We start from the raw sequence: 8,841 nt of genomic DNA, 5'->3' as shown, positions 1-8,841 counted from the left end.
TCGTGGACGGTTAAGATTGTTTGATGAGTATCCCTTTCAAAGAATGGCAATCTGTAGACACCCTTCATTTCGCCCATGTGGTTACTCTTATGTACTTTAGGCATGAGCGAAGTAACCAGATCAAGAGGCAAATTGAAGCAATTCCCTTGGAGCATAGGGCCCCAGGTCGATTAATCTTCATGTGGTCTAGGCACCCAATAGCCAAAGAACCAACTCCAAAGAGTCCCGACAAATTGTGAATGAGTCAAGTGCATTTCTCAACCAGGTTCCATGAAGTTTGCAAACGGGTCACCCGCACGGGATGGCAAAGAACGAAATCGTCAACAGATTTAAACAACAAAACATATGAAATGCAGCCAAGAACATGCAGATCCAACAAATGAGAGACCTCTTTTGAAATTCATTTTCAAATCTTCCCTGGAGAGGGATATGCCTCACTATAACCGACTATAATTATTACCTAGAGTTATTATACTATTACTTATAGTATTGGTTATTATACTTCTATTCATATTAGACCCCATTTAGAACTTTATTTCCTAAAAGTGTCTTTATTTCCCAAAAGTGTGCATCCATCATTTTTTAACTAGTTAAAACCAATGTTTTAAATTCTGGTTTCGGAATGAGTTTAGTTCCTCACTGAAACGTGAAATTTTGGGCGAAATCTAACGAAATCAAATAAAACAATATTTTATCTCGTAAAAAATTTTGAACGAAATTACCGAAATTTTGGGAAAATATTAATTAAAGAATAAAATCCAGATTTTTTGGAGATTTTCCTTAAATTTTGGACTGAAATTTCGAGTTTACCCAATTTCGGTTTCGGGGTTGACCGAAACCCAAAATTTCGGATTTCGGTCAAAATTTAAAACCTTGGCTAAAACCATGGTTTCAAATTTCGGTTTCGGAATGCGTTTTGGTCCTCACCGAAACCGAAATTTCAGACGAAATCCGACGAAATCGATCTAATATCGAGATTTTTGGGTGAAATTCCTTAAATTTCAGCATTAAAAAAAGAAATTTGGACCAAAATTTCAAAATTTCCGTGTATACCCAATTTCGTTTTGGGTCCCAAAACCTGAAATTTTGGATTTCGATTGAAATTTAAAACCATGGTTAAAAGTAGAACCTAAAGGTAGAAAAGTAGACGAGATAGGAGCTCATATTTATCCCCTCTCATGTACATACTATTCAGTCTTCCTACCCTGCCTTTTCTCCGTTGTATAAGCTAAGTGAAGGGCAACAACTGCTTGGTTTTGTGGGTACTGGCTACAATCAGAATAGCCACACTTTTTGGCTATTATTAATGGATGTACATTACCTATTCTACATAACACTTTGCCAGTGTGCTTAGAGTGAGTTCTACCTTTTATCACATTACCTAAAGAATATCTTCTTCATAAAGGGGTCGACAACTGCCTTGACTCTTGATTTGTCAGCACTTGCTAAAAGATTAAGGGAAATTATAATCAGTTCATTCATACTTTCTCTCGGGAAGACAAATTGTAACATTGCATCAATGCTCCTTATACAACATAGAGAACACTCTGCATGCATACCGGTACTGAGGAAACATAAAACACTTATGAAAGATGTTCTACAATAAATCATTTGATGTTTGATTGAATCACAGAAATCTTAACATTTTATCAATATGCATCCATGATTTCATAGCATGAAGAATTCAAGATGTGTACAACATTTTTTTTTTTTTTTTTGAATGGTAAAAGAGATCTATTAAGAGAGGAAAAAAGATACAATCACGACCAAGATGGTACTACATCAAAACGAGAAGACAAAAAAGGATAAAAATGGGATTTACTTATTTATGGTAAAAACGGACCTACTATTTATAGTAAGTACGAATCAGACAGTCTGAAAGGCTCCAATCGAAGATCTAAACCGTTGATCTTCGATCGGGAGATCTATGACCAAGATTTAAATAAAATCATAAATTTTTCCGACCCTTGGTGGTGCCGGGTGTTAGTTGTTTAGTCCTTTATATTTCGTAGCTCCAAGGCATAACATAAATCCAAATAAATGCGTCCAAAAGGGACTAAAAAAGCAGTAGTCAATGCTATTTAAGATTAGAAAAACCACAATTTCATACCAAGAAAGAATTAAAAAAAATTGACAAAAACTCATCTAGCCATGGATTGTGAAAACCCAAGAAAATCCTTTGGGAAGATTAGGAAAATATTACATTTGAGCACTACAATTGACTGAAAGAAGGAAACTATTACGAATTTGATTAATTTTGAAAGTAGCATTAGGTTTTTAAGTACCCTGTAGGATAAGTAGTCTTTTGTAAAAAGATGAATGATGGACTGAATGGTGCCCCCGTTGGTCAATCTCAACAAAGTTCATTTATAAGGGCACAGAAAAAAGGGAGCTGATATATTCGCCCCTTTTCATTACTAGGGACACCCGATTCAAAACCTCCTGACCGGCTAATGAGAGTATCCGGTTAGATATACTTAGTCCTTTAGGAAATGACCAAAATGCCCAAGCAACACTTGTCCCGCATCCTTGCCCATTACTCTCGCCCAAATCCATAGGAGCCCAAGTTCAGAGATGCCCAAATCTGGAAATTTTGTTCTTTTAGAACATCTTAATTTGTAACCCACCAACAAAACGAGGAAGATAGAGACCATTGCTGCTTAGGAGAAGAAGCTTTTCTATTTTGACACCCTTCTCATTGCCACCCAAGATTTTTTAACAGAAACATAAACTTGGAGGCAGATTTGGGCAATTTATGGTAGCTGATGGTTTTCTCTTTCGAAACCCTTTGATCTATAGAGAATTGTGAATGATTCACAATATATGATTCAAAAGTTTTCATCACAAATTGAAATTTTACTTACCCTTTTACCACCAGGGTCATCAAGCCTGAGGCAGCTTAGGAACTTTGTACTTCTCTGATTTTCTAGATACAGAATTTCGATGGCCCCATGCCATAAGAATACCATTTTTATGCTTAGTTTCTATATCACATTTGGTTCCAACACCCATGTCCACCAATGAATAATGAGAGAGACTAGGGCGCTGGATTTGGTTTCTGAAGTTGGGCTTTGCATTTGGGCGAGAGGTAGGTGAGAGAGACAGAAACGAGATGAGATGGGATATTGGATGCCTGCATGGGTGTTTTGGTCATTTTCCAAAATAATCCCTACGTGTAATTGGCCACTTGCTTTAGCCGGGACAAATGTTTCAGAAAAGGTGTCAGAATTGAAAGGGGCGTATATATCAGCTCCCCAGAAAAAATAGGGCGCTGATATTCCCCCCTTCCCCTCTCCCCTTGACGGCTGGCCAACGTTAAACATTAGGATTTAATGTATATGCCACTTTCCCACCATTTCACCGGTCTCTCTGTCTCTCTCTCTCTCCACACAACAGGAACAGATGGTGGGCCCAACAGGAACCGTTGGTGGAATGGTGGGCCCATCTTTGAACAACATAGGCCCCGCCCATACCACACCATAGGATAATCCAAACCGTCCATTTGATGGGCCATAAACGTAAATAGGTTGCGTCCCAAAATATCATTTCCATAGGCTGATCTTGGCCCTCTGATCTAAATAGAAACTACATCTTATGCAACCTCTATAGATTATAGGGTTGTGATCATCCTATGGAAATGATTTTTCGGGCACAACCTATTTACATTGTGGCTCATCAAATGAATGGTTTGGATCATTCTATGGAGTTAGTCGTAAAGTAACATTAAGGCCCGTCCACAACATAGGACGATCCAAGCCGTCCATGGTTTGGATAATCCTATGGACTTGGTCGTACAGTAACATTAAGGCCCAATCGTAGGCCCCACCGATATTTTTTCAAATTGAAGCGTACCGTCTACAACATAGGATAATCCAAGCCGTCCATGGTTTGGATCATCCTATGGTGTGGTTCGTACCAATTTAGGCCCCACCCATATTTTTGAAAATGAAGCGTACCGTCCAGACCATAGGATGATCCGAGCCGTCCATTTGATGGGCCACACCGTAAATAGGTTGTGCCCCAAAAATCATTTCCGTAGGATGATCACAACCCAACAATCTATAGTGGTTCCATAAGATTTAGTTTCTATTTAGATCGGAGGGGTAGGATCAGCCTATGGAAATAATATTTTGGGACGCAACCTATTTACGTTTATGGCCCATCAAATGGATGGTTTAGATTATCCTATGGTGTGGTATGGGCGGGGCCTACGTTGTTCAAAGATGGGCCCATCATTCCGCCAACGGTTTCTGATGGGCCCACCAACTGTCCTGTTGTGTGTGTGTGGAGAGAGAGAGAGAGAGACTGGTCAAATGATGGGAAAACGTTAGCCAGCCGTGTCGTGTGGGGGGGGGGGGGGGGGAGGATATCAGCGCCCAACAAATATGGTCGAAGTCTTTTTAACTTTTTTATATCTCACTCATACATTACTTATTTATTGAGGAATGCTATCTGAAGGGTGGGCCGGGCTTGCAAAAAACTACCCATAAGAGTGCCCCGACTGGATCAAAGTGCAATCTATAATAGCACTGAAAAATGTAAAAGTAAAGATATAATTAATGCACTTTAGTGATGTGGATCAAGTTGTAGCATTCTAGCGGCTGGTTTTTACAAGGTGCCCTTCACTTTAGGATTCCTTTCTATTTATTATAAGAGGAATGTTAAACCGAGGGGCGCCCTTGCAAAAATGGGGCGAAAGGGCACCCTAATTGATGGCACGTCACCATCGTACATTCAAATATTCTATACTCATTGACTTGCAGCCATCATACATGCATGGTGACGTGCAGCCAATGGGGGCACCCTTTCACCCAAGTTTTGAAAGGGCGCCCCTCAGTGTAACATACCTCTTATTGTAAAGAGATAGTAGAAGCTTAGAACCCGTTTTCCCACGATGAAGTTCTAATGGGTGACACATTTTGGATGGACCTCCAAAGACTCATAGGCTGCGCGGAGAGACTCATTTAGACATTGGTCTCACAAAGCTGCCAGTTTCAAATTTATTATGCAAGACATTATGTGGAAATCGATATTTGTGGTAATTACCTTCACCCTTGCTGCTCTCGACCTCGCTGCTGTAGCAGCCAAAGAAGTCCCTCCCTCTCTCTTTTGTACAACATGAGCATAAGGATGATTGATGTATTTTGTTTCCAAAACTCAAAACTCAGATCCAAATTCAAATCCAAATCCAAATACAATAACATGAGGTATCCAAACGTGGACTTATTTACAAAATAAATCTCCATTTTACAAGTGTTTTCCTTTACCAAATGTTAACACACTTGGGTCTGTAACTCTGTATATGTTATGTTGCACATGTTGGCCTGTTTTCTTAAATGCAGACAAGTTGGCTTAAAGAATAGGTCCAATCCCTTTCAGAGAAAGAACGTGCGAAGCCCAAGCTCAATTAAAGCATTGGGTCGGCCCAACTAATTTGCCAACCCTCCTCTTTAAATTTTATTTCCTAGTCATGAACTCATGATAGCTGTCGTTGTACGTCATGGAGCTCCACATTGAATGTTGTCGGTCATCACAAGAAGTTTCCAACTAAAGTCACCAACATCCAGACAAAAACAAAAGGGAAGTGATATTTACGCCCCCTTTGATCTCCAGGGAGTCAGGGACACCCGGCGCCAATGTATCAAAGACTAAAGAGAAAAGTACGTCGTGCAGGCAAATGTTTTGAAGAATTACGGATTTTGGGCACCTTTTAAAACAAGAATGATACTAGGGCGATTCTTCATAATCGGTGGTAAAAAGACCCTCTACCCTTCCTTCTGACATCGACATAGTCCTCCTTTTTCATTATTGCATATTAAATTAGCGCTTCACGAGGCTTCTTTTGGTTCATTTGAATGTGTATTTGAACCGACAGAACCTTGGGTTCGTTTCTATTTTAGTCGTCAAAAATAACTAGAGACGGGTAGATACTTTACACGTGTGGAAAAACTTTTTGGAACGCTGGCGCCTTTATATGGAACGGTGGCGTCTTCTAATAATACCACCTCTATGTATGCGATTCCGCCGGTGTACCCATCATTTCTGCTTACACCCTATTTCCGCCGGCGTACCCCTTGATATTCCGACAGCGTACTTCTTAATCCGGCGGCGTACTCGATACGTTTGGAACACATGTTTGAACCCGAAAAATCAGGCATCGTACTTGATATTCAGGCGGCATCCTCTAAAATCCGCTGGTGTACCCATTATTTCCGCCGGCATACACCCTATTTTCGCTTACACCCTATTTCCGCCGGCGTACACCTTAATATTCCGGCGGCGTAATCGATACGTTTGGAACACATGTGTTTAACCCATAAAATCCGGCGACGTACTTGATATCTTTGAACAATGAATGTTTCGCGTACTTGATATTCCTGCGGCGTACTCTAGAATTCGGCAGCTTTCTCAGCCCAAAGAGATGTGAGAAATAATAAAATATTCAATAACGCCATCGTTCTAAGCCAAAAGAGACGTATTCACTAACGTTAACCGTTTTAAGCCAAAAGAGAAGTGAAAAGATTATAGGCCAAAAGAGAAGTGAAAAGATTTTAAGCCAAAAGAGACTTATTCAATAATGTTACCGTTCTAAGTCAAAAGAGAAGTGAGAAAGATTCTAATCCAAAAGAGACGTATTCAATAACATTACCGTTCTAAGCCAAAAGAGAACTGAGGACCAAAAGAGAAGTGAAAAGATTCTAAGCCAAAAGAGACGTATTCAATAGCGTTACCGTTCTATGCCAAAAGATAAGTGAGAAAAGCTAATGATTGACTTTAGGTTGTCAGGGTTCCAAAAAGTTTTCCAACACGTGTCAAGCATCCATCTGTCTCTAGTTATTTCGAACGGCCAAGATAGAAACGAACCCAAGATTCTATCGGTTCAAATATACATTCAAACGAACCAAAAGAAGCCTCATGAAGCGCGCCAATTTAATAGGCAATAATGAAAAAGAAGGACTCTGTCAATGCTAGAAGGGTATCAGGGTTTTTTTACCACCCGATTTTGAAGAATCGCCCGTGTTTCATTCTTGTTTTAAAACGTGCATGCCATCCATAATTCCTTGAAACATGTACCCCATTTTGTACTTTTCTCATGGGCAAATGTACTTTACGTCAGACGTGACCTGTTGACCATACGAGTTTTTATATGGTGTAAGCCCTTATAGTGCCGTATTTTTCAAAAGGTGCAGTACGAACCACATTATAGGATGATCCAAACCGTCCATGTGATGGGCCACAACATAAATAGCTTGTGCCGAAGAAACCATTTCCATAGGATGATCCTATCTATTTAGGTATGCAGTTCCTCTATAGATCGGAGAGCTAGGATCATCCTATAGAAATGATTTCTGGAGCACAACTTATTTACGTTGTGGCCCATCACATGGACGGTTTGGATCATCCTATAGTGTGGTCCGCACATTACTTTTTGAAAAATATGAGATTATAAGGGCTTACACAGTATAAAATCTCGTACGAGTTTTTATCCAAATCTAGAGAAAATATATGGTGGACGGCCATGAAGACCCAAATTGTACTAGGGACAACATAGTTTGGGTGATCCAAACCATTCATTAATTGGGCCCTGATGTAGATAAAGTGGGCCCAAAAAATCTTCTCCATTGGATGATCCTATCCCTCTAGTCCCCATGGATGTTTAACATTGACGGTACAATAAAGAAACTTCCACGGACCACAGGGTTAGGATCATCTAATGGAGAACATTTTTGGGGCACACCCTATCTACTTGTGCGCCCAACTAATGAATGGTTTGGTTCACCCAAACAATGCGGGCCCACGGCCGTTCACCATATAACATGTCTAGGCCCCCAAAATGCAATGTGGCACGGGCCGTCCACCATATAACATTATTTGGGTGATCCAAACCATTCATTAGTTGGGCCCTGCATAGATAGGCTGTGCCCAAAAACTCTTCTCTATTGGATGATCTTAACCCAACAAACAGAAATTACGGTGGGCCCTACTACATGCACGGCCATCCACCATATAAAAAAGGAAAAAATATTAAAAAAATGCAAAGTTTTGTCTAAATTGTAAATAAAGGGTAGTGATTTGAAATTTATAAAAAATGTGCTGTCAGGTGAGAGAAGATGGCTTTTAGGACAAATATACCCCTCCTACCTCTTTTTTCCCTCCACCTTTTTGCACCTATCCCTATGCACTTATTACCTTCTGAGGTATAAAATGAGGTATAAAATGTGGTTCCCTAGTGATTCCGGGTCACTGAGCTTGGACCCTTCCGGGTCACTAAGCCTGGACCCGCGCCCGGCCCATACGGGCCGGGTCAACCCGATGGTCACCTGGATTTTTACTGTATTTTTTAAGATTTTTTTTGGGAAATGTTATCAGCACTATTGTATTTTGATGAGGGCACTCCTCACTTTATTAAAAGTATGGTATGGCCTGCCCTATAGGATGATCCAAACCGTCCATTAGATGGGTCACAACCTAAATAGGTTGTGCCTCAAAAATCATTTCCATAGGTTGATCCTAACCCTACGATCTGAATGTTAGAGGGTTGATCCTATCCCTCTATAGATCGGAGGGTTAGGATCAACCTCTGGAAATAATTTTTGGGGCACAACCTATTTAGGATGTGGCCCATGTAATGGACGGTTTGGATCATCTTATGGTGCGGGCCATACAATACTTTTAATAAAGTTAGGAGTGCCCTCATCAAAATATAGTAGTGCTGATAACATTTCCCCTTTTTTTTTTAATATAGGAATTTGCTAGCCACCTTCGCCGAGGCCACTTGTCGGGTTGTGGCTCATCCTTTGATGCAAAGATTGGCATAAGTAACATGGGTGCAAATATGGC

This window comes from Tasmannia lanceolata, unplaced genomic scaffold, assembly GCF_043159265.1.
Source record: "Tasmannia lanceolata isolate RefF3 unplaced genomic scaffold, GAP_Taslan_0.1 ptg000011l, whole genome shotgun sequence".
In the NCBI taxonomy this organism is placed as follows: Eukaryota; Viridiplantae; Streptophyta; class Magnoliopsida; order Canellales; family Winteraceae; genus Tasmannia; species Tasmannia lanceolata.
The sequence above is the reverse complement of the archived record's forward strand: the minus strand, read 5'-3'. Positions refer to the sequence as shown.